Source organism: Hemitrygon akajei, chromosome 2 (genome assembly GCF_048418815.1).
Source record: "Hemitrygon akajei chromosome 2, sHemAka1.3, whole genome shotgun sequence".
Classification (NCBI taxonomy): domain Eukaryota; kingdom Metazoa; phylum Chordata; class Chondrichthyes; order Myliobatiformes; family Dasyatidae; genus Hemitrygon; species Hemitrygon akajei.
The window spans coordinates 37,314,895-37,338,214 of NC_133125.1; the positions used below are offsets into that span (position 1 = coordinate 37,314,895).

At 40.4% G+C, this 23,320-nt stretch overlaps 1 protein-coding gene and 1 long non-coding RNA gene across 4 annotated transcripts in view; one reads left to right on the forward strand and one right to left on the reverse strand.

Moving 5' to 3' along the window:
* Positions 1 to 4,159: 4,159 nt before the first annotated feature.
* On the reverse strand, positions 4,160 to 13,393 carry LOC140740866 (uncharacterized). Its single transcript, XR_012101950.1, has 3 exons — positions 13,165 to 13,393; positions 11,823 to 12,045; positions 4,160 to 5,086 (listed from the first exon to the last, which is right to left on the reverse strand). It is a non-coding gene; the product is annotated as an uncharacterized lncRNA (long non-coding RNA).
* cep78 (centrosomal protein 78) overlaps positions 13,250 to 23,320 on the forward strand; it is a 117,442-nt gene continuing 107,371 nt past the window's right edge. For 2 of the 3 annotated variants that reach the window (XM_073070405.1, XM_073070422.1), the window contains exon 1: positions 13,250 to 13,369. The gene's annotated coding sequence lies outside the window, so the exon portion shown is untranslated. Of the gene's footprint in view, positions 13,452 to 23,320 lie in introns of all 3 variants that reach the window. The other variant, XM_073070414.1, reaches the window with a different exon arrangement.

Consider the following 23,320-nt stretch of genomic DNA (forward strand, 5'->3'; position numbering starts at 1 on the left):
GATGGACAATGAAATACACATTGGGTGATGGTACGAGAACAGACCCATCCTATATCGGTGGATAAAGATAAACTGACTAAGAGGGAATGAAAACAATTCTAACTATCTCTCTGCATTTGTTTTTAAAGCTTCCTGCCAGAATGTTGCTTTATTCTATTTTAGTATTTGTCTTGTGTTTTGTTGGAATTCAGACTTCTGTTGAGATTCAAGAAGCCACTTATAACCTTGTGATTTGTGAAAATTATATTATTGTTTTGGAAAAAGATGTACTTTATTTGATATGTACTAATTGTGGGCCTATAAGTGTGAGGGAATAAACCTAGAGTGCCAGGCCTCATAATTTTTTCTGTGGAACAAGTAAAATGCCAAATTGATTGTAGTTTGACTCTTGCATCCTTAATCACAATGTAGTGCTTATAAATCTTATTCATTTTGTTCGAATTGACAACAAGATGTTGTTAACGCCCCCTAGGGATAAAAACATATATTTTAATGTGAATGTTGAAGTTAATCATTGGATCTGTATAATTTTACATATTTTAATAATTGTGATAATATTAGTTTTAATCATCCAAGGGATATTAACATGAAGTCTTTGTTTTAAGCATAAGGAAGAGTTCTGTATGTTTTTCATCTGCCATACATTCAAGAGGGTGGTATGTGTTACATAAAATTTTATACTGTTCAAAATGATGATGTAACTGAATCCCTTAGCATGTGGGGTCTATATGTCTGTTAATGTTTGGAGAATGTTTGCAGATAGCAGCTGGACTCTTTCTTAGTATCAGGCACCATTAACATGAGGATGTCCTGTAATGACTAAATTTCTGTTGGTCACTTTTAGAGCTAGGTTGATGAATTATTTTTTCATGTTTGCATTCGGTCTTATTGCTTATGTGTGTAAACCATAATGCCCTTTTGTGAGTTGGAGGAATATTGTGCCCAAAGAATTGGTGGACAGATGGATAAAAAGTGACCATTAAAGTGGCTGATCGCTTAACGAGGGAATGCTGAACACTGTGTTAATGGACACAGGAAGTGTTTGTAAAAAGACGGGCTGTGTTGTGCCAAAAGAACAAAGATTTTGTTTGTCACTGCGTGGCTGTCTTGCCTTCATATTTACTGGGGCACCTTCCCCTGGTTTTGTTGGACTTCATCTGAGGACCAGAAATTGCAATCAGGCCTGTGACCAAGGGGAGGTTTCACCAATGAGTCAGAATTTGGAGTTCACCTGGCGACAGCAATAATTAAGTGGTTTCTAAGAATTGTGAGCCCTGTAATCTTTTTGGAAATCATTGTGACTTGCTACATAGTATTTTGTGTCATTTATTTGTGCTTTCTATTTTATGATAATAAATTAGCCTTAAGTTACTTTGTTGTGTTTGTACACTTATTACCATATCTCCTGGACACTCAAGTAGTTTGGTCTGATCACCCCAGCCCATTACACACTCTCAAACCCATTTTCCTGTCCTCTCTTCATACCCTTTGACACCCAGAGCTATCAAGCACCTATAAACTTTGCTTCAAATATACTCAATAACTTGACCTCTACATCCATCCATGGCAATTATATCCATAGGTTCACCAACCGCTGGCTAAAGGAATACCTTTTCATCTCAGTTCTAAATGGACATCCCTCTATTCTGAGGCTGTCTGGTCCGAGACTCACCCACTATAGGAAACATCCTCTCTACATCCACTCATTCAAGGGCTTTCAATATTCGAGATGTTTCAATGAGATTCCTGCTCATTCTTATAAACTTCAGTGAGTACAGGCCCAGAGCCATCAAATGCTCCTCGTACATTAACTGCTGTATGTACAATACTGTACATAATATAGAAAAAAATAAGTAAATCAATTACAGTTACAATGTGAGAGTAAGCAATCGGCACGGACTAGAAGGGCCGAGATGGCCTGTTTCCATGGTGTAATTGTTATATGGTTACAGTATTTGTATATTGAATAGATTAAAAAACATGCAAAAAACAGAAATACTGTATATTAAAAAAAGTGAGGTAGTGTCCAAGGGTTCAATGTCCATTTAGGAATCAGATGGCAGAGGGAAAGAAGCTGTTCCTGAATTGTTAAGTGTGTGCCCTCAGGCTTCTGTACCTCCTACCTGAGATGGTAACAGTGGGAAAAGGGCATGCCCTGGGTACTGGAGGTCCTTAATAATGGCCGCTGCCTTTCTGAGATACTGCTGCCTGAAGATGTCCTGGGTGCGTTGTAGGCTAGAACCCAAGATGGAGCCGACTAGATTTACAACCTGTACACATCAGACTTCCAATATAACTCGGAGTGCCTGGCACAGAGTCGACTGTACTTCCTCAGAAGGTTGGCGTCATTCAATGTCTGCAGTGAGATGCTGAAGATGTTCTATAGGTCAGTTGTTGAGAGCGCCCTCTTCTTTGTGGTGGCGTGTTGGGGAGGAAGCATTAAGAAGAAGGACGCCACACGTCTTAATAAGCTGGTAAGGAAGGCGGGCTCTGTCGTGGGCAAAGTACTGGAGAGTTTAACATCGGTAGCTGAGCGAAGGGCGCTGAGTAGGCTACGGTCAATTATGGAAAACCCTGAACATCCTCTACATAGCATCATCCAGAGACAGAGAAGCAGTTTCAGCGACAGGTTACTGTCGATGCAATGCTCCTCAGACAGGATGAAGAGGTCAATACTCCCCAATGCCATTAGGCTTTACAATTCAACTGCCAGGACTTAAGAACTTTTTTTAAAGCTATTATTAATGCTTTTTGAGTTAGTGATTTAGATGCATATCATATTATTACTGAGTTAAGTATTGTATGTAATGAGTTTTTGCTACAACAAGTGTATGGGACATTGGAAAAAAATGTTGAATTTCCCCATGGGGATGAATAAAGTATCTATCTATCTATCTATCTATCTACAACCCTCTGCAGCTTCTTTTGGTCCTGTGCAGTAGTCCCTGTCCCCACCCACCATACCAGACAGTGATGCAGCTTATCAGAATGCTGTCTTGCCTTCTTTATAACCACATCGATATGTTGGGACCAGGTTAGATCCTCAGAGATCTTGACACCCAGGAACTTGAAACTGCTCACACTCTCCACTTCTAATCCCTCAATGAGGATTGGTATGTGTTCCTTCGTCTTACCCTTCCTGAAGTCCACAATCAGCTCTTTCATCTTACTGACATTGAGTGCCAGTTTGTTGCTGCGGCACCATTCCACTTGTTGGCATATCTCACTCCTGTACACCCTCTCATCACCACCTGAGATTCTACCAACAATGGTTGTATTAACAGTAAATTTATAGATGGTACTTAAGCCATGCCTAGCCACAGCCGTGTGCATATAGAGTAGAGCAGTGGGCTAAGCACACACCCCTGAGGTCCGCCAGTGTTGATTGTCAGTGAGGAGGATATGTTATCACTAACCCGCATGATGGTATTAATTGTTGAGCTATAGTCAATGAACAGCATCCTGATATAGGAAGACAGATGCTCCCTGTTTCTATTGATGATGAGGACACGGATGTGTTGAGGACCGACAAGTACCTGGGGGTGTACCTGGATGATAGACTTGAGTGGAGCACCAACACAGAGGCTGTGTTCAATATGGGCCAGAATCACCTCTACTTCCTGAGGAGACTGAGATCCTTTGAAGTATGCAGGCCTCTCCTGCACATAAACTACCAGTCTATTGTCCCCAGTACAATCTTCCATGCAGTGGTGTGCTGGGACAATGGCGTCAACATGGTTGATGCCAACAGGCTCAATAAACTGATTAGAAAGACTAGCTCTGTTATTGGAGTCAAACCGGGCACACTGGAGTCAGTGGTAGAACAAAGGACCCTACGCAAAATCCTGGCAGTTCTGGACAATGTTTCTCAGCCAATGCATACTATCTTGGCTGAACAGAGGAGCACTTTTATTAACAGACTAAGATAACTGTACTGCTCCAAAGAGCGCTCTATGAGATCATTCTTACCCTTAGCCATTAGGGTCTATAATGAGTCAACCTATAGCCAGGGGGAGTGATGACCCCCTCTTGTTAGATGGTTTGAAGTAATTTATTCTTTATTCTTTCTTACATCTCTTCTATTATTTGTATATCTGTGCACTAGTAATGCTACTGTGACAATGTTATTTCCTTTGGAATTAATAAAATATCTCTCTATTTATCTATCTATAACTATATTATGACATTACTATTTGACAATTACTCAAAAGTATTTCATTAGTTGTAAGATGCATTGAGAAGCCCAGATGTTGAGAAAAATGCTACGTATGTAAATGCACATTCTTTTGTATTTTAAGGCTGAGTTTATGTATGATAGATTCTCCTCCAATGTGAGTCACAAAAACCTCACCTTGATATTAGATGTGTCCTTTGATGATCGACAGCATAACAGACAAATTTTAAAAGGACAAGTTTGAACCTGCTCTAAATACACCCAGCTTGTAGGGACTATTATTCTATTGCAGATTGTCGGCTTATTTACATAATTACTATGTGCAACTGGTACTAACTGTGCAGTACAATGGCTTTTCACCTCTGCAGACAGCTCATTTTCATGAGTGGATGTATCTTAAAGCTTCCCTGCAGCCCATTTCCTTAACTGATCAAGATCTACTTGCAATTTTTTGTATTTGACTTCACTATCAACAAGATCACCCTAATTTATTGCTAATCTGCCATGTACATTCACTTTCACATTATTTAAAGTTCAAAGTTAATTTATAATCAAAATACACATACAGAACCATAAGACTCATTTTCTTGCGGGCATACTTAATAAGGCCATAATAGAATCAATGGAAGACCACACAAACTTGAGCATTTAACCAGTGTGCAAAAAACAACAAACTGTGCAAATCAAAACCAAAGAAACAATAAATAAATAAGCACGCAAGCAAGCAATAAATATCGAGAACATGAGATGATGAGTCCTTGAAGGCGAGTCCATAGGTTGCGGGAACAATTCAATAATGGGCAAGCGAAGTTGAGTAAAGTTATCTCCTTTGGTTCAAGAGCCTGTTGGTTGAGAGTTAATAAATGTTCTTGAACCAGGTGGTGTAGGTCCTGAAGCTCCTGCACCTCCTCCCTGATGGTAGAAGTGAGAAGAGTGGTTATTCATTACATAAATAATGAATGACAGAGGTCCCAACACCACTATTCTCAGGTTTCCAGTTGGAGAATTGTCCATCAACCATTACTCTTTGTTTCCTATGATCAAACCAATTCTCAATACACCTCAGTAGTTTCTCCTGAGTCCAATGGACCTCATCTTACAGATCAGCCAGGCATGCAGGACCTTGTCAAAGGCCCTCCTAAAGTCCATATAGACAACATCTACTGCCCTACCTTTAAGGGAGGGTGAAGTACCTTAAGGATTATTGTCTAGTAGCACTCACATCTGTGGTGATGAAGTGCTTTGAGAGATTGGTTATGGCTAGAATTGTTGTCTCAACAAGGACCCATTGCAATTTGCCTTTCACCACAATATGTCTATGACAGATGCTATCTCATTGGATTTTCATGCATTCTTGGATCATCTGGACAATACAAATACCCATGTCAAGATGCTGTTTATTGAATACAGCTCAGTGTCTAATACAATCATTCCTACAGTTCTGATTGAATAGCTCCAAAACCTGGGCCTCTGTACCTCCCTCTGCAACTAGATCCTCAACTTCCAAACTGGTAGGCCACAATCTGTGGAGATCAGAAATAACATCTCCACCTCGTAGACAATCAACACTTGTGCATTTCAGGGATGTGTGCTTAGCCCACTGCTCTAGTCTCTCTACAGTCATGACTGTGTGGCTAGGCACAGCTGAAATGCCATCTATACATTTGCTTCCAACACAAATACTACAGGTAGTTACGAACAACTCGTACTTACGATCCGAGGAAGGAAAATGCCTTCCGCCATTTTAAGTCGTTGACGTTGACACTGTGTAACTTTGTATTTGGCTTAAACTTTTCTTAGTAAGATTCACCCTGAACCCCCCCCCCCCCCCCACTGCTTTTTCTGGTCAGCTGGTGGCGCAGTGAGATCAGTGCCGGGCTTGAGAACGGAGGTTCCCGAGTTCGATCCAGTGACAGACCGCTCCCGAGCTCACCGGGTTGACGTTGAGCTCGCAACTCGACCTCATAAAAAAAAACCCACTGCCACCTCCTGTTTAAATTCCCACACGGAATATTGAGGAGGATCAAATACCCAAACCCAGCACAGCCCTCACTTGTCCCATTTAACCTGTCTTAGTGCGGTGGACTTTAGGACCCGGAGAATTCAGTGCGGTGGTCCTTAGGACCCAGTGGACCTCAGGAGCCAGTGGCGGTCGGGACCCGCCGCACGCAGTGTTTCTGTTCCATCGACGGGAAGCGATCAAGATTGAAAATAAAGTGGAAATAATAAAGCCTTTGGAAAGAGGTGAAACGCCATCGGTCATTGGAAAGGTGTTAGGCTACAGTCAGTCAATGATCGGAACAATTATAAAGGATAAAGTGAGAATAATGGAGCATGTGAAAGGCCCTGCCCCAATGAAAGCTGCAATTATTACTCAGCAACGCAGTGTTTTAATTATTAGAATACATACGTTTCTTAAGTGTTTTATATGCATATAAAGGTAAAATATATACTATATACTAAGACAAACGTTTGACTAACTGACGCTAAATAATACTGGATGTACTTGTTCCAACTTACGTACAAATCCGACTTAAAGATGGACTCAGGAACAGAACTCGTTCGTAACCTGGGGACTGCCTGTATTGACAGAATTTCAGATGTTGACGCGAGGGCATTCAGGAGCAGATATATCAGCTAGCTGAGTGGTGTAGCAGCAACAACCTTACTCTCAACTTCAGTAAGACTAAAGAACTGATTATGGACCTCAGAAAGGGTAAGACAAAGGCACACACACCAGTCCTCATATAAGGTTCAGAAGTGGAAAGAGTGAGCAATTTCAATTTCCTGGGTTTCAATATCTCTGAAGATCTATCCTAGACCTAACATATTGATGCAGCTACAAGGAAGGCATGACAGTAGTTATATTTCATTCAGAGTTCGAGGAGATTCGGTATGTCACCAAAGACACTTGCAAATGTCTCCAGATGTGCTGTGGAGAGCATTCTAACTAGCTGCATCACCAGCTAGTATGGGAGTCTAATACACGCGATTGAAATAAGCTGCAGAGAGTTGTAAACTTAGTCAGCTCCATCATAGGCACTAGGCTCCGTAGTATTCAGGACGTCAAGGAGAGATGCCTCAAAAAGGTGGCATCAATCATTAAGGACCCTCATCATCTGGGACATGCCCTGTTCTCATTGCTACCATCAGGAAAGAGGTACAACGATTGAGGAACAGCATCTACCCCTCTGTCATCTGATTTCTGAATGGGCATTAAACCTATGTACACTACCTCATTCCTTTTCTTAAATTTTTGCACTACTTACTTAATTTAACTCTTTAGTATATATACATTTACTGCAATTCACATTTCTTGTTCTATTATTATGTATGGCATTATACTGTTGCACCAAAGACAACAAATTTCACAACATATACCGGTGATTTTAAACCTAATTCTGACTCTATTCCCTTAGTTATCGCTTCAAAAAAACTCCAAAAGATTAATCAGACATGCCTTAACCATGAACAAAACCATGCTATTACTGATCAAGCCTTGACTATCTAAGTGATGTTAGATCTTGTCCCTCAGAATTCCTTCCAGTAACTTCACTACAAATGAGTCAGGTACATTGGACTATCATTTCCTGGCCTAGTCTTGCTAACCTTTTTGAATAATGACATCATATTGGTCACCTTCCAGTCCTCTGAAATTTCACCAGTGGCTAACAATGAAGCAAATATCTCTACAAGGGCTTTCATGGCTTCTTCCCTGGTCTCCTTTATGGTCTGAGCCTGGTCAGGTCATGTGGATTTACCCACCTTATTGTGCTACAAAGCTGGAAATAGAAATTCCTCATAACTTACGTCTAATTCAAGACCTCACTTATTAACCTAATTTCTTTGGCATCCTTGATTCTCTTCTTGGTGAACACTGAGGAGAAATAGACATCAAAAATCTTGGCCATCTTCTGTGGCTCCACACACAGGCAGCCCTGATGGTCTTTGAGAGGACCTAGTCAGTCTCTCCTTAGTCATGCTTTTATTTTAATGTAACTGAAAAACCTCTTGTGATGATATTTAACCCTACTTGCTAAATCCATATCATATTTTTGCCCACCTGATTTCCCCTTTAAGCCTGCTCTTAAACTTTTAATATTTGTCAGATGATTCATGAGAACCCTGCTGTCTAAACACAATATGCACTTCCTTCTTTTTCCTTACCAGAGTCTTGATATCACTTGTCAGCCAGGGCTCACTGAACTTGATTTCTCTATCAATCATCCAAACAGGAACATGTTGCCACTGGATTCTTGATATGACCTTTTTAAAAGTCTCCTCTTTGCCAACTGTTCCTTTGCCTTTAAATACATTGGTCCAGTTGACCCCAACTAGATTATATCCTTAATGTCCTGCTTCAGTTCAGGTCTTGAACCTGTGTACATTGTATTTTTCCTATAATTTTTTTAAAGCTAACTCTGATTCAAGTACTTACAACCAGCTGCTACTTCTTAACTAGGAGGTACTCCATTTAATATTGAGTGGATTCTAAATGTGACCTAGAAGACATTACCAAACAGCAGAACGAAGGAGAGAGATTACTTTCTTTGAGGTTGCACTCCATGTCCTAATAGATAAAAATGAAAAGTGAGTATCCTGCATATATGGGGTTCCAGCATATATTCCAGACATACGTTGCAAAAGGCAGTGGGGGTAGATTGCTGAAGCAGAAGAAATTCAAACTCTGAGGATGACGAAAGTTCAAAGATTTTTTTTTCCATACTGGAGGACCATATACAATCTTGTTCACCTGCGGTCCATGTTAGGCAAATTGCTATTTGTTGCTTATGTTAATGATTTGGATGAGAATCCACAAGGCATGATTAGAAATGAATAAACTTGGTGTGGGCTTCCAGCCAGGTACAGGTGTTGATTATAACCAATGTTTCAATGACAAACTCTGCCATCTTCATCAAGGATCATGCCTGGGCATATCTAGTCCGGTGGTATGTATACCTCCCTAGTCCGTCCCTCCTGATTGGTTTGTCCTCATCCAGTCAGGTTTCTGCTCTCCTACCTTGTTTACAATTGAATTCCATTTCTCATTTAGAGTAAGACTTCTGTCTTTGTTAAAATTCTTTTTCTCCAGTTTTATTTCAATGGCTTCCTTTACCAGGCAGTCCCAAAAGCCTTTGTTTTGTGCGGTCAAAGTCAATCCCACGGCCATTACAAATGCAGTGTTCTGCTACTGCTGATTTCTCCAGGTAGCCCAAACAGATACACCTTTTGTACTCCTTGATGCAGGTGTCCACCGTGCAGATGTACTCCTTGATGCAGGTGTCTGACCAATATATGCTGCTCTGCATTCACAGGGAATCCTGCAAGCACAAGCTGACCTGAGTCCCAGGTCATTGGGTCAAAGATCATTCCTATTGAAGATGGCAAAATTTGTCATTGAAACGCCAGTTATAATCGATACCTGTGCCCAGCTGGAAGCTTGAGAAGAGTTTATTCATCATATACAGCGGGAAAGTACTAAATCCCTTATCACATAGTTAGTAAGTTTACAGATATTACTAATATAGGTGATGCTATTGACAGTGAAGATGGCTATCAGGATTTACAGAGGCATGTTGATCAGCTGGGAAAGTGGGCCTAGGAACAGTAGATGAAATTTACTTTGTTTAAGTGGGAAGTAATTGGACAAATTCATGGATGAGAAAGGCTAATGGGATATGGGCTAAATGTGGGCACATAGAATTAGTTTAGAAGGAAATCTTGGTTGGCATGGACAAGTTGGGCTGAACAGCCCTTTTCCATGCTCTGTGTCCCTATCAGATATGGTAAAATCAAGGAATGCAACTACAAATGCCCCAACATTTATCACTTATTTAGTAAAATTGCTATTGATCAGGAACTCTCCCAAATGCTCATAAGCACTGTAATGACATCATACATATGCCTCCTTTCTTTGGAGGTCAAAGTGGTGCATGATCAGAAGCAGCACCAGTTCAATTGTATGAGGTAGATGCAACCACATCATCTTCTGACAGAAATGATACAAAATGCCATCAATGTATTGGCCATTGCTAGTTTGTGATTTGGAGGTTCAAATGACTGAAGATCGCTGTTGTTGTCATTTTCAAATGTTTCCAATTTATGAACCCAATGATGTGAGCAGTGAACCTCTTACTTTCCATGTTGTGAAAATTAAACTACTACTTATCTGTTTCTCTCAAGAAAAACAACATGGCTGGGCAATCCTAGAAGATCTCAAGGCTGAAGAAGATGAAGATATTCCTAATCTCATGTAAGCTCTCTCTTTTAACAGCTCGGATACTGACAACATACATAAGTAGAGGCAGGATCTGTACAACAATCAGCAGATACAAATGAGGAGCAAAGGTGGCAGCTCCCTAAGGGTAAAATTTCACTTGTGTCTGTGAGTATTCTTTTTTTAAAATAAGATTGCTGATTCCCACATTGGTTCAACAAGAGCTGTAGACAGGATGTGCCAGATAAATGACATTTCCTTTGTGTGGCTCTTCCCGATCAGGATTAGGGGTTTCTTGGTTCTACAATGTCATATTGACAGCATTCTTGCTGTTAGCTACGAGATTAACTCCAGACTAATTCAACTCCTGTTATGCATTCTTCAGCCAGTTGTCCAAGATTGTATTACTGGCTATCGGCATTCTCTTCCACTGAAATTCAAATGCATTCCATCATCCAGGCTGGAATTATTGGAATAGCATTGCTTAGACAGACAAAGGTATTAAGAAAGCAGACACTAAACGGATGCATAAGGTGATACTTTTATTCAATGTAACATGCTAACATTTAAAATTTTATCCTCTTTTGGCTTTTGTGTCAGATGGACACTCTAATAGCTACAGAATGATCTGCATCCAGTATTGCCATTTTGAACAATGGATATGCCGGCAAGTCTTATAAAGCTATATGCTTGCAAAAGAAAAATAAAATTTAGGCAGCTCTTCCTGATTAGAGTGCTACAATAACTTTTTATGTGATATGGATGACCTTGAAATATTGGAAATATTTCTGACCTAACCAAGAAATTTATGGCTTAGTGGCATCAACAGCCACTGGTACAGAAGTTCACTCACTACTTTGAAATTGCAGTTGTGATTGAAAAAGATGTCATGTATCAAGCACAGCCATCTCTTAACACAATTCCACACAGGGGTTTTGGTGAGAGAATATCTCCTTGAAAACCTTTTACTGACCTGACAATCTTGTGAAAGACCTTTCTTCTATTGCAGCTTTTTCTATTCCATGTGCACTCATTCTCCCAGTCACGCCGTATTTAACAGTGAATGTTGAATATTTCCCATTGGGAACAATTAGTTTTCTCAGAAGCCTTTAAGTCAGGACAGACTAATTTAACACCTGACATACTATTCCCCATGTAATTTAATAACTAAAGAATTCTAGAAACATTAATCACTGTTTGCGTTAGCAGAGGTAATCAGGAATTAATTAATTCTTAAAAGTAGATGATGATCTCTTTAAATAGTTAGGGTTTTTTTTCCTGTTATTAAATATATCTGTTCAGCTAAGTGAATTTGAGAGAAGGCATTAATTTGAAACACTGATTTCCAAAATGACCCTCTTCATATCAGATCAGTACCTGATCAGTAAGCATTCTTGGCGAGGTACTACAGTGGTGATCAAAAGTGGGTACCTGGAAAGATTAAGGACCGAACTGGACCACTCTCTTCCACTGTGGAGATTGCGTTTGATATCACCTGGGGACAACACTTCGATCAGTTGACGAGCTCAGTCAATTATTGGAGAAAATTATCCAGAGCTGTCAGAATCACTTCCTGCAGTTTCAGAGTCAATCCTTAGAATCACCAAGGAGGAGGCCACATAACTTGAGATTATTTCACAGCCATAAATTGCTCCTGCCAAACAGAGTGAGGCCCACTAGTCGGGAAAGATGTTATCCAACAATAGTTAGAAATCATCCACAGTGATAAAACTTTAATCCTGGAAGGAGTGATTTTAAAAATTACTATGTTGTGTATTTCTATAGAGTAGTTGTATTACATAGTATACTATATATATATATATATATATATATATATATATATATAAAAACTAGAGAGCAATACATTACACATTTGAGTAAGGATGCATTCTCTATTGAGTTGCAGTTCATAGCTAAGCAGAGAGGAGTGCAGTGTATTTTATATTTCAGCATTATTTGAGTAATATTGTAAATATGTAGTTTGATTAAGCATTCTTTGTTTGTTTACATAATTCATTGTTGGTTATATGTAAGAAGAACATGAATGGCATACATTACTACACCATGACATATGTGAGCACTTCACTGAAGTAAAAAGAAGTCAACATGTTTTCCCAGGCTCCTGTGTTTTTCTCTGGACTAATTTCTGGAGTTACAAAGCATAACTGCACTTGAATATTTTGTACATTTCTGTTTACTACACTATAGGAAGAAAGTGATTGTGTTGAAGAGAATTCATAGGTGATTCACAGGACTATGGCCTGGATTGGAGAACTTCAGTTATGGGAGAGATTGCAGGCACTGGGTTTGTTTTCTCTGGCACAAAGGAGGCGAAATCTTTTTTTTCCCCCATGGGAAGGGCATTTAAAAGGCACAAGTTTAAGGTGAGAGGAAGCAGTTTTAAAGGGAACTTGAGGAGAACTTTTGTTTTTCACATAAATACTAGCTGAAATCAGGAATCCACTGCCAGAGGAGGTGGTGTCATCAGATTTTATCACTACACTTGAGAACAAATATTTGGGCAGGCACTCGAATACGCAAGTCATAGAAGGTTACAGATCCAATGTGGGCAAATGGATTGGTGTAGATGGATTAAAAAAAGTCACAGTGTTTGTGTCCTACAACTCTATGACATTGCAGTTAACAACTCAGATAATACAAGTCTGCATTTTTGCCTTTTTGACGAAGCGTGAGGTTCAAACGGTAACTTAACATTACTTCATTTTCGGTAATGGCGTTTCAATGTGGACTGCAAACGATTTGAGATCCTTACCAATTCCTCAATGCTGTACATCGACTCGCATGCAACCGCTAACGCCGCCTCTCGGTGATTCGAGCAGGGGCTGCCGGGAAGGGCAGGCGCCATCTTGAGAGAGGCGGTTGGAAACCAAGGAGACGGCGGGTGCGCGTGCTGGAGCGCGAGCGCGACTGTCCCCGCGAGGGCGGGGGTATTGGGTAGCTATCACAACCTGCACCGGGTGAGAGTGGAGGCATTTTAACGACCTCTGCGACGGGGTTCTTTGTTGGAGCAAGGAGGGAGGCGACGAACAGGGAGCTGCGGTATGGGGGTTTGGGGGGGGGGGGAGGGAGGGAGGGAGATCTTTCTTAAATTTTGTCTCACCTTAGATCACGGGGAGCAGCGTCCGTCCGCGTGTGCGGGCTGAGGACTCTGCTGATGTCGGCAAGATGCCCGCTGGCGTTGCCTGATGCTTGGATGTGGTGGAATGATCCACTTTGCAGCCTGTCCCTACCACCCCACCCATATACCTCGGCTTCCATTTCTCCACTACAGCTGTTGTATCTCCTCTGCGCCCTCCTCCCCGCCTACAATGGCATTTGCAGCCCTTATCGCGGTCTTGGCATCCCAGCCTCCTCCAAAACTCAACCAGAGCATCTCTCAATAGCCCCCAAAGGGCATCTATCTTGGTCCATATCTAATCCAGAGCCCCTCTCGTCCTTTGAGGTCAAGTGAGAGGATCTCCTTTGACCCCATCTCAAATGTGTATGAAGTTGGTTCCTCTCTGCATTGCAATAGATTGAGTAACATGTAATAAGTAGATTGGTTTTGTAGGTTTCAAGATAACAATTGTCCTTTTCTGTCCTCAAAAGAATCTTTCATTTGCTGGTCAACCAAGCCTCAAACTCTTTTAGTTTTTATTGTTTACTCTTTTTATTATTTATACTTTTAGTCTTTATTGTTTTAACAGAATGTTTGCTGCCCAAGCTGCTACATTTGGAGTCTTTTCATATCCATCTTCACTTCTGTTGTGTTTGAATTGACCTTGAATTCATCTACTTTAACAACTTTATTTTAAAATCTTGAAATATGCTTTATCATGCAATTTTGCAATTATTGAAATTAAAAGTATTATGCTATAAGGGGCTATCCATGCTGATACATTTTGGTGTGTATAACCAGATATCTTACTTGAGTGAGAAAGATGGCATCCTGGACCCTGTTCAATTAGGTTGGGAGCCTTGGTTTTTTGATAAAATGCTTGTGGGTAAACAGAATTGAAGTTGAGGGCAAAGACAAAATTTCCTGATCATATGAATACAATTTCACTTCCAAGCTTAATATCCACGTAGTGCTTGGATAACTATGTTATAAAAGATTTTATTTTGACATAATGGAAGGAGTTACATTAATCCAATGTATGGGATCAATTTAAGGCTATGATTTGGGGCGAGAGGCCAAAGGTCAGCTATTATAAGTGATTTTATAGTTGTGTCGACAAAGCTTCAACTCTTACATATTATGGAATTGGGACAAATTAATGTCATCTTCCTCTTTATTCTGAGTCAATTTTGCTCATCTTCCAGTTGTTTTGGGTTTTGATGAGGCCATTTTGGGTTCTACAAACTCGGGTATAAACTGGAATTTTTGGGGTGAATGGTTAATTTTAGAAATGCCACATTGTTTATGCTGATGTGCTTTACGTAGTTCCAGTGAAGTGACTTGATGATCACTGATACTGTATGAATGTCAATGCATTATTGGGATGTTGCACCTTTTGAAAGGGGTTTTGAGAGCATTATTAAGTTGCTTTCTCTGTCCATCTAGCAACTCTTGCTATGCCTCGGCATGTGAGTGATGAGGCATGCTCAGTTGAGCCATTTTTCTGTGATCAAAAAAGTCCATAGGATGTGAGCAGAATTAAGCTATTTGGCCCTCAGTCTGCTATGTCATCTGATTATGTCTGATTTTGTTTGCCTCTCAACCCTAATCTCCTGTCTTCTTCTCACAATCTTTGATGCCCTTACTAATCTGCTTCAAATATACCCATTGACTGCCTCCACAACTATCTGTGGCAATGAATTCCACAGATGCACCATCATCTGGCTAAACAAATTTCTCCTCATCCTATTTTGAGGCTGTGTCCTCTGGTCCTAGATTCTCTCATTGTTGTAAACATCCTCTGCATGTCCACTCTATTTATTCAAATTCAAAGTAAATTAAAATAGTTTTCAATGAGATCTCCCCCTTCATTCATCTAAAATCCAGCAAATACAGGCCCAGAGCCATCCAAACACTCCTACGTTAATTCTTTGATTTCAGAATCATTCTCTGGACCCCCTCCCATGACAGCACATCATTTCTGAGAAACTGGAGAGCAGTTCAAAACTGCCAGCAATACTCTTATGTGTTCTGATCAATGCCTTACGAACTGTCAGTAAGTCAAAGTGTTGATGTTGTGGAATTTGGCTTGAAAGAAATTTTTGGTTCCCTTCCCCTATCTGTAAATTTGAAAGGTTTTGCAGGTACAGCATTGGTGGGATCTCTGCAGTTCTTTGAGGTGTTTTCAGCAAGATGAATATCACTACTGCTTGGTAGACTGTGAACTTTATGCTGACTGAAATCTTTATCAATAATTGCTTTATTTAGACTTCGTTAGTCCTGACGAAGGGTCTCGGCCCGAAACGTCGACAGTGCTTCTCCTTATAGATGCTGCCTGGCCTGCTGTGTTCCACCAGCATTTTGTGTGTGTTGTTTGAATTTCCAGCATCTGCAGATTTCCTCGTGTTTGCCCTGTATGAGAACTACCAAGTTCCTCACCGACTCCTCAGTAACACACCATTAGTCATTGGCAGCCAACCGGAAAATACCTCCTCTATTCTCACTCTTTGCCTTCTTCCAGTCAGTCAATCTTCTATCCATGCTCATACCTTTTATGTAATACCATGGGCTCCTAACTTAAGTAGTGTCATGTACAGCACCTTGTCAAAGGCCTTCTGAAAATCCAAATAAGCAACATCTAGTGACTCTTCTGTTGTCTATCTTGCATGTTATTTCCTCAAAGAATTTGAACAGATTTGTCAGGCAATATTTCCCCTTTAGAAAATCATGCTGACATTGGCCCATTTTGTTATGTGCTTCCAAATACCCCGAAACTTCAACCTTAGTGATAGATTCAAGAATCTTTCAAACCATTGAAGTCAGGCTGATTGGCTGATAATTTCCTTTCTTCTGCTTCGTTCCTTTCTTCAGGAATGAAGTGACATATGCAATTTTCCAGTCCTCGGGAACCTTTCCAGAATCTAGTGATTCTTAAATAATCATTACTAATATCTACAAAATCTCTTCAGCTACCTCTTTCAGAACCCTGAGGTGTAGTCCATCTTGTCCAAGTGACTTATCTACAGTACCTTCAGGCCTTTCAGCTTACCAAGCACTTTTTCTTAGTAATAGCATCAACAATCATTCTGCCCTGACATTCTTGCTTTTCTGGCATTCTGCTAGTTTCTTCCACAGTGAAGACTGATGCAAAATTCTTAAGTTCTGCTATTTCTTTCCAGCAGTCCAATATCCATTCCTGTCTCTCTTTTACTCTTGATATCAGAAAAAAAATTACATTCTCTTTGTATTATTGGCTAGCTTACCTTCATATTTCATCCTTCGAGGATGTGACTAAACACATTGATGAAGGTAGAGCCGTAGATGTAGTGTATATGGATTTCAGCAAGAGCATTTGATAAGGTACCCCATGCAAGGCTTATTGAGAAACCAAGGAGGCATGGGATTCAAGGGGACGTTGCTTTGTGGATCCAGAACTGGCTTGCCCACAGAAAGCAAAGTGTGTTTGTAGACAGGTCATATTCTGCATGGAGGCCAGTGACTAGTGGTGTGCCTCAGGGATCTGTTCAGGGACCTGTACTCTGTGATTTTTATAAATGACCTGGTTGAGGAAGTGGAGGGATGGGTTAGTAAATTTGCTGATGACACAAAGGTTGGGGGTGTTGTGGATAGTGTGGAGGGCTGTCAGAGGTTACAATGGGACATTAATAGGATGCAAAATTGGGCTGAGAAGTGGCAGATGGAATTCAACCCAGACAAGTGTGAGGTGGTTCATTTTGGTAGGTCAAATATGATGGCAGAATATAGCATTAATGTTAAGATTCTTGACTGTGTGGAGGATCAGATGTCCGAGTCCATAGGACACTCAAAGCTGACAGATGTGTTGACTCTGTGGTTAAGAAGGCATACGGTGCATTGGCCTTCATCAATCGTGGGATTGAGTTTAAGAGCTGAGAGGTAATGTTGCAGCTATATGGGACCCTGGTCAGACCCCACTTGGAGCACTGTGTTCAATTCTGATCGCCTCACCATAGGAAGGACGTGGAAACCATAGAAAGGGTGCAGAGGAGATTTATGAGGATGCTGCCTGGATTGGGGAGCATGCCTTATGAGAATAGGTTGAGTGAACTTAGCCTTTTCTTCTTGGAGCGATGGAGGAGAGGTGACCTGATAGGTGTACAAGATAATGAGAGGCATTGATTGTGTGAATAGTCAGAGGCTTTTCCCCAGGGCTGAAATGGCTAGCATGAGAGGGCACAGTTTTAAGGTGCTTGGAAGTAGGTACAGAGGAGAAGTCAGGGATAAGTTGTTTATGCAGAGAGCGGTGAGTGTGTGGAATGGGCTGCCAGCGGCGGAGGTGGAAACAATAGGGTCTTTTAAGAGACTCCTGGATGGCTACATTTAGCTTAGAAAAATAAAGGGCTATGGGTAAAGCCTAAGTAGTTCTAAGGTAGGGACATATTCGGTACAGTTTTGTGGATCGAAGGGCCTGTATTGTGCTGTAGATTTTTTATGTTTCTCTTTTCATAGCTTTTTCAGTTGCCATCTGTTGGTTTTTAAAAGCTTCCCAATCCTCTACCTTCCCACAATTTTTTTTGTAATATGCCTTTTCTTTTATGCTGTCTTTGGCTTCCTTGTCAGCCATGGTTGCCTCATCCTCCCTTTAGAATACTTTATCTTTGGGATGTATCTTTTCTGCGCCTTCTGACTTGCCTTCAATACACCGGCCATTCCTCTCTGTTGTCATCCCTGCTGGTGTCCCCTTCCAATCAACTTTTTCCAGCTCTTCTCTGATGCCTGTTTACCTCCCTTTACCCCACTGTATTATTGATAGATTCGATTTTATCTTCTCTTTCTCAAACTGTAGGGTGAATTCTATCATATTATGAATACTGCCTCCCAAGAGTTCCTTTACCTTTAATCAAATTGGAGTCATTACATAACATCCATTTCAGAATTGCCTTTCTCCTAGTGGGGGTCAATAACAAGGTGCTCTAAAAGGCCATCGTGTAGGCATTCTACAAATTCCCCTTGGATCCAGCATCAATTTGATTTTTTCCAATTTATCTTCTTATTGAAATCCCCCCCATTACTCCCTTTACGTGCCTTTTCTATCTCCTGTTGTAATTTGTAGCTCACTTCTTGACTACTTTTCTGAGGCCTGTATATAGCTCCCAATCAGGATCTTTTTACTCTTGTAGTTTCTTAGCTGTCCCCACAAGGATTCTACATCTTCTGATCTTGTGTTGCCTCCTTTTAAGGATTTGATTTCTTTTTTTTAATATATACCAACAGAGTCAACCCACCCACTTTGCCTACCTGCCTTTCCTTTTGATACAATGTGTGTCTAGATGTTAGCCTCCCAATTTCTTTCAGCCATGACTGTGATGCTGCCCACAACGTCATACCAGCCAATCTCTAACTGCACTACAAGATTATCTACCTTTTTTCGTGTACTGTGTGCATTCAAATATTACACCTTCTCTTTTCAGCACCCTTTTCAATTTTGCCCCCATATCACACTCCCACTAACTGCAATTTTGCCCTGTCATCTGCCTGATCTACCTCAGTCTCACTGCACAATGCATCGACTTGTATAACAACTGTAATCTTACAGCCATGACTCAGATGACCACAACATTATACCTGCCATTCTCTAACTGTGCCACAAGATTATCTACCTTATTCCGTATACTGTGTGCATTGTAATATAACACCTTCAGTCCTGTATTTGTCACCCTTTTTGATTTTGGCCCCAGTTAAGCTTTAACTTAACCCCACTGAGTGCAATTTTGCCCTATCATCCTCCTATCCTTCCTCACAGCCACAGTACATACCGTATCTAGTGGTACACCAACTGCACCATCCTCAGCCTCATCACTCTGGTTCCCATCCTCCTGCCAAATCAGTTTAAACTCTCCCCAACAGTTCTAGCAAACCTTCCCACAGGATTTTGGCCCCCTCTCCCCTTGGATTCAGCTGAAATCCATCCTTTTGTACAGGTCATTCCTTTCCTAGAAGAGATCCCAATGATCTAGAAATCTGAAACCCTGCACTCTGCACCTCAGCCATTTAGCTGTCAAGTCATCCTATTCTTAACCTCACTGGCATGTGGCATAGGCAGCAATTCAGTGATTACTACCCTGGAGGTCCTGCTTTTCAGCTTTCTGCCTAACTCTGTATATTCTCTCTTCAGGACCACCACGTTTTCATACCTATGTCAGTACAGTATGCGACTTCTGCTTGTTCACCTTCCCTCTTTTGAATACTGTGAATCTGATCCGAGTTATCCCTCATCCCTAATACCTGGGAGGCAACACACCATCCAGGTGTCTCTTTTATGTCCTCAGAATCTGCTTTCTTTTCTACTCTTCTAATTATGGAAATCCCCTATCATTACTGCACTTGTCTTCTGTCCCCTTCCCATCTGAGCCACAAACAACCTGTCACTGTGGCTTCCCCTGGTAGGTTATTCCTCCCCCCCCCCACCAACTAAAAGCAATACAGTTATTATTGAGGTACAGGGGTAATCTGAGGTATCCCTAAGATATGGGAAGTGGTCCGCCTTTTTCAGAATGGTTCTTTATTCAAAGGTTTTGTCATACATTAGGCAAACTTGGTTGAGGATATTTTTTGCACTTTTTCTCTGATTTGTTTTTGTGTTCAGTGAATGGATAATGATGACTTCATGCTCATTCTCTGAATGTGGGCAGTGCAACTTGGTAACTGGTTGAAGTAATATCAGAATCGAGTTTATTATCACTGACATGTATGTCATGATATTTGAAAGAGGCACTGCCTCTTGAAGATTTCCTTGATGTGGTGGATTGTGCCCATGATGAAGCTGACTTGAGTCTACAACACTTATCAATCTCTTTTGATCCTGTGCATTGGAGGCTCCATATCTGGTAGTGATGCACCTAGTCAGAATGATCTCCACTGTGCACCTGCAGAAATTTTCAAGAGTCTTTGGTGACATACCAAATCCATTTAAGTTCCAAATGAAATGTAGCCAAGAGAATATCTGCAGAAGCTAGAAATCCAAGCAACACACATAAAATGCTGGAGAAACTCAGCAGGCCAGGTTTTGGGCTGAGACTTTGACTGTATTCTCTTCCATAGATGCTGTCTGGCCTGCTGAGTTCCTCCAGCATTTTGAACAAAATATAACCGATGACATACCTTTTTTTTCATCAATGTGTTGGGACCAAGAAAGATCCTACAAGGTGTTGACACCCATGAACTTGAAGCTGCTCACCCTTTCCACTGATCCTTCAGCCTCTCAGTGAGGACTGGTTTACAGTATGTTCTCCTGACTTCCTTTCCTGAAGTCCACAATAAATTCCTTGGTTTTGCTGATACTGTGTGTGAGGTTGTTGTGACACCACTCAACCAGCCCAACTTTGTTTTCTGTAAGATTCCTCATTGCCATCAAGGTTTTCTGCCAATGTGAATGCTATCATCAGTCAATGTTGAGATTGCATTGGAGCTGTGCCGAGCCATGCAGTCATAAATGTAGAAAGAGTAGGAACAGTGGGCTAAGCATTCATCCTTCAGATGTTCCTTTGTTGATTGTAAGTGTTGAGGCGATGTTTTAACCAATCAGTAGTGACTGTGGTCTCCTAATAAGGAGATTGAGGATCTAGTTACAGTGGGAGATAGAGGCCAAGGTTTTGGATTTAGTTGTATAATACTAAGTAGATTTTAACATTAAAGTGGAAGCTAATGGTTATATATGGCTTTGAACAATGAAAAGGTCTATGACTGTTTATGGGTAGTAATATGTGCATCAACTTCACCAAAGTCAAAGGCATACCAAATCTGAAGAAACATTTTGGCAGGAAATTGAAAACTTAAAGCAAATTGTATTGCATAGTTTCTCATAATGTCAAAAGGTTAAATTGCCAGTCATAACATGAAGAGTTCCATTTGGGAAAAGTTTAAAGAATTAAAAGTAGATTGGAAGATTGTCAGGAACAGTATCCGTGATTTTTTTTCATGGTAGTCTACTTGAGAGGATAAATAAGTCTTGATCTAAATTCTTAAAAACTGGAGCAGTTGGATCCTGTTGCTAGATGAAAAAGAGCAACTTGGCCTAATCTCCACCTTCCCACACTTGACTGCACATTACAACTCTACAAGTGTAGATCTGACTTTTTAAGCTGTGGGCATTGATGTCTTCATCTCCTTTTGAGCAGAGAATCCCAGATCTTTGCCATTCTTAGAGTTTTAAAAAACAATTATCCTGACCTGTTTACTTAAGTCTAAATTATTGGTAAAGTCTAAAGTTCTAGGTACTGAGCTCTCTGTGACTCCTTTGATAATTGCCTTTCCATCTCAAAAAAACTTCTAAAGCTGCTCGATTTTACTTCCTATCACTGGGACAAATTTTGTACCAATTTGACATTCTTTTTATCAGCCTGCCATTAGCATTTGCCCAAAAGTCTTAATAAAATCCATCAAAATACATCAAATACTTAGCCCTGCTTTTACTGCTCTCAAGAATTTCATTAAGTTGGTTAAACCTTCCCTTAAATCACTGCTGAGTAACCTTCATTAATTGATGTCTTTCAAATTGAAGATTTATAGTGTTCCTCAGAGTTAATAACAATAATTTTCCATCCCCCAAAATTGGCAGTATTTGGCCTTAAACTATTTGGTTTAACCTTTCTTCCATTTCTGAAACAATGGTGCAATGATTGGGTTTCAATCTTTTTGCACTCCTTTGGAAGCCTGGGCAGGTTAGAAAAGATGGTCAGAGCCTCTGTTTTCCTTCCTTTTAACAGGCTGGTGATTTATATACTCACCTTAATACATGTCCTCAATCTGTGTTAATCCATTAAAAACTCATGTTCTTCTTCACCAACAGTGGAATATAATCTTTTGTACAATTAGCCAGAAAGTAATTATTAAGTATGTTTCCTACATCCTCTGCCTCATGTGCAGTTTGCCTTTTTGGTCCTTAAAAGGCCTTTCTCTTTCTCTGATTATCTTGTTGCTTATCTATTGATCAAAAAAGACCTAGTGTTTTAGTTTAAAGCATTCTTTTTCCCCAAGGGTGGAAATGTTAAATACTGAAGGGCATAGATTTAAAGTGAGAGGGGAAAAGTTTAAGGCAAGTTTATTTTACACAGAATTTGGAAGATTCCTTTAATGTGTTGTTAGGTAGATGGTAGAAACCAATACAATTAGACAGTTTAAGAGATATACAAGACACGTGGACAAGCAGGAAATAGAGAAATATAGATTATCTGCAGCGGTGAAGGCATTACAGTTGAATACTGGTTGACGTGGTTTGTCTGCCTGAAAAATCCTTGAAAGTGAGTGTAATATTTATATTCAATACATTGAGCCGGAAATTATTTTAAGATCTCAATTGGTACTTTTAGTAACAAAACTATGGTTTAGAATTTTAAAAAAGGGATAGGCTTGTCTGTAAGCACTCTTGACTTTGAAAACTTTGTTTGTTCCATTCTTCCATGAGCATTTTGTTTCTCAGAAACAAGAATGGTGTTATTAAATATAGTCCGTGAGCCAGGACCCCAAATTTGGGCCACCGGTACCATTTGGGGGGAATATTTCTTATAGTGATTTTTGGCAAGGTATACACCCCTAGTACTAGAAAATATGTGATAGCATTGCAGTGGTGGTAGCTTCTTCAAATCATTCTTTTAGACCATGTGAACAACATGGCCAGTGACTTGAACCAACAGAAGTTGAACAATCTGCTGCAAAGTCCACTCTTGGCTGAGCTGATAACCCTGTGGACAGACTTTCTGGAACACCTCCGTCACAGCAATGCAGAGTTATCCGCATTCTGGATATCATACATTAACATGGTAGAGAACGTAGT